Below are 3829 nucleotides of genomic sequence, written 5' to 3' on the forward strand. Positions count from 1 at the left end.
TTAACCCGCCAATTAAGCTGGCGGCGGCAAGTACCCTTACAAAGGCCGTCACTACCCTAAAACGGCATTGCATGTAGGCTCCATAGTAGAACGGTGCTGAGCGGCGAGTGTCTTGTACGTGTGGCAGACTGCGTGCAACAAATAGAGAAGGGAAAAGTTGCCATCTGTAGCCATCAGGTATTGCAGTGAGAAGCTATGAGTCTCTAGTATTCTGGATTTAGAAGTTGGCAAAAGATGTCGAAGATTCTATGACGACATAGCAGGACATTGAGTAGAAGCTCATCACCAGGGCCGAATCAAAGGAAGCCGCACCAATAAGTGGTCGTTTTTCTTCCTCCAATATTAGCACCATGCCCACTTCTTCGCTCTGTGCCGGAAGTCAAACGGCCTGAAGCATCTTTATTTTCAGCACCTAACACCAATTGTGTGCGAAGGATCCCGTTGTTTAATTATAATTTCATCCATGTCGACAAAGAGAGGTTAACAAAATAGGCAATTACAATAAAATGAAAACATTGGCAGAGAAAATGCAGAGAAAATAAAATGAAAACATTCCCTTGGACTATGATGCGAACCCATTAATAAGACCGCAAGCATTCAATCACAACAACAAGGTGCACGAAAAGTGACCTCCATTCATATATGAATGGAGGTCACTTTTCGTGCACCTTGTTGTATACGACCGGATTCGGTCGTATGAAGCTCTTCGTTGCTTTTTTTCGCATCAATCCTCTAAACGTTTCTTACGTATCTCGAATGCTGACCGCAACTTTATATTCAAGCGCCCCTGGTAGGTACACATTAACTAAGAGTCTCATTGAGTCAATCGCTTGTCATTACTTAAGGATGTGCAGAGAGGTCTGAGGTTTTCTTGCTGCAGCTTAAACTAATTCCGCCCCGTTATTCTATGACTTCAAAAACAGGTCTGACTCATATCAGCCTGCACTGTCTCACTTGTGGTATTATAGTGGGCTCTCAAAGTCAAGTGGCCTACCAATATATCGCAACCTTTTCGCCGTTACAAGATGTCTTATTTTGAGAACCGAATGGCGTTTGCGAACGTAAGCGCTGTTACCTATACTTCTTTCGAGATTCCACGCACCACCTCATTAGTTGTTCCGCAATTGATCTCTGTTTCATTATTTCTGCATACTGCTGCCCCTTTATTTTCAGATTATGTTGGTGGGTGCACAAGTAAGTCTTTCCTTCCTTTATGTATACGGCGAAGTAGTTATAATGCTTCACTTTGGGTATTGTTATTGAATGGACACCACGTGAAGACTCGTCTCTCAAGATCATAATTACCGATTTTATATGCAAAGCTTAAGGTCTAAATTTGGCGCTGCATTGTCACACATAGTCGGAAGTTTCTGTAAATATCTTGCATTGTATTTTAGTGGCACTAAGTCGTCCCCATACGTCAGGCCGAGAACGTTCAATTGCACCGTTTGTTCTTTGCGCATTGACCATACGACGATGACGAAGATGATGATGATTAATTAGCACTCCCATTGAAACGGTGCGGTGACCAATTATTTACCTAGCGTGTTTGATTTATTTACTGCACTATATGCATGCTTTTATCAAGCATTTTTGTATACATTTCATTAATCTTTTTTTTTCCTCAACATCTGCCTTGTGCCGCTACCTACGATCAGATGAAATCAGGTCGTATCAAGCTTTTCTCTGCTGCATTCTAATTTAATTGCTAATCTTGCTGCTGCAATCTATTCTATTTTATGGGTGCTTGAGTAAGTCTTTTCTTGGTTCATATATACGGTGAGGTACTTATATCGCTTGAATACGGGTATTACTTGTTGAATTGACACCACGTAATTACTCGTCTCGTCATTAAAGGTCATAATTCCTGATTTCTCTGTGCTAAATTTAAGGCCTAGATGTTCGCTACGTTACCGCAGGTTCGCAAGTCCCTGGAAACTAGAAAATGCAATGTCTTGCATTGTCCGCTAGTAGCACTATGTCCTCCGCATACATCAGTCCAAGGACCTTCTGTTGCACCATTTGTACATTGCACATGTAGGATAAATCAAATACTAATTCGCAGTTTTCCAGTCGTATTTCTTTACTACTAATATAAAGTGTGAACAACAATGAAGACAGAGGACATCCTTACTTCAGTCCTTTGTGAATTCGCCTCACTTCATTACCTTTTCCAGCTTACCATACAACGTGTACTTGTATGTCTCTATACGTACATCTATCTCCCTTAGCAGCTTCACGAAATCGTCATATATGCCTTCCTGCTTAAGAATCTCCCATACCAATTCCCTGTCTAGGTTGTCATAGGCTACTTTAATATCTAGAAATGCTATTGATAAAGGTCTATTCTGATCTACTGAAATCAGTATGCACTGAGTTAGCGCACACAAAATATCCTAAAGTGTCTGCCTGGCCTGAACCCGTTCTGTAGTTCCCCCAGTAAATCAATTTTCTCCACCCACTTCGGCAATTATGATTTTATGGCTTCAATTCTGTATAGCACCGATGTTACTTTAACTGGCCTGTATACGAGCTCGTCTTGCCCTATCTCCTTTGCCTTTATAGATGAGGTTCATCTTGCCTTCGCGCCACCCAACTGGAATTTTCTTCGTTCTAAGTACTTGCTCTATGGCATTAGTCAGCAGTGCCTTGCACTTTAGACCGATGTTTAGTTGGATTAGTTGGATCTAGGATTAGTTGTGTTGTGATTTCACCGGGTCCTGCTGCCGTCCTATTAGGGACATTTTCAGCGGCCTTTTTTTAATAAAACCTTTCTATGCTAAATTTTGATCTCAGGCTGGATCTGTTGACTGAACTACTCTTTCTTTCGTACCGAAGTTATCCCTAATAGCGTCTGTGATGTACCGCAGCGCATCTTCTCCTTCGTAGATGTTAAAGACGGAAGCGCCAATTAGGCGCCATTGTGCCAAGTATCGTTGAATTAGACTCAGTCGGCACAAACGAGTAAATAACAGCGAAACGAGTAAATAGCAGCCTTGTGACTCTGGCAGTTCCCATGCAGGGAGAGAGGGCGAGAGAGGGAAAGGTTGACGTGTGAAGGCAAGGAAACAGTGGTTGCGGGCAAACTGAAGGTATGATATGGTATGCTTCTGCCATTTCTGAAAAGAAAAGCACGGTGCAAATTTGTCAAGAGAACAATTCACGAAGGGCGTGCAGACGCAAAGCCGCATTAAAACACCGAAGGATCTAGCGACACGGCGGAAGCGGTCGCACGTCAAATAAACACTTCTGTGCCCGCCGTGGTAGCTTGCCTTCTAGGGCATTGCTCGAGGTCACTGGTTCAATCCCCCATTCTTTTGAGTGAAATTATGGAATCACCAGGGTCTCAATTTTTCCTTCGACTTTTATTTCGGGCGTCACGGCACCATCTCTACTGACCACCCTAAAGCAGCCATCATTGAAGACCCACTGCCCCATACAATGCCAGACCTTACCTCCCTTCTCATGCCCGTCACCGCTACTTCGTTGCATCCGCTGACCGCTTCCACGGCTACAACCAGCAAGCGTTATTCCGCATCGTTCATACTCCCGACTTTCACCGGGACTCTTCACTAGCTGGGAGCCCATGTAGCAGCACCAGCAACGCGTAGAACTGCTGTCGACGCCATCCGCGTTTATCCCACGTGCGCACCGAACGCGCGCAGCGTCCGTGACTGTTGCCGGGGCCCCAGGCAGTGGGTTGGAGGTTTTCGACCAGATCAGAACTGCACAATCGTCGAGCCACGTCGGAAGTGTTTTCCGCTTTCCTCGCCTCGCGACCTTTCTATATACCAGTTTCTGATTGGTGGATGTTTGCTTACTTGTGGCC

The sequence above is a fragment of the Dermacentor silvarum genome, chromosome 11 (assembly GCF_013339745.2).
Source record: "Dermacentor silvarum isolate Dsil-2018 chromosome 11, BIME_Dsil_1.4, whole genome shotgun sequence".
NCBI lineage: Eukaryota > Metazoa > Arthropoda > Arachnida > Ixodida > Ixodidae > Dermacentor > Dermacentor silvarum.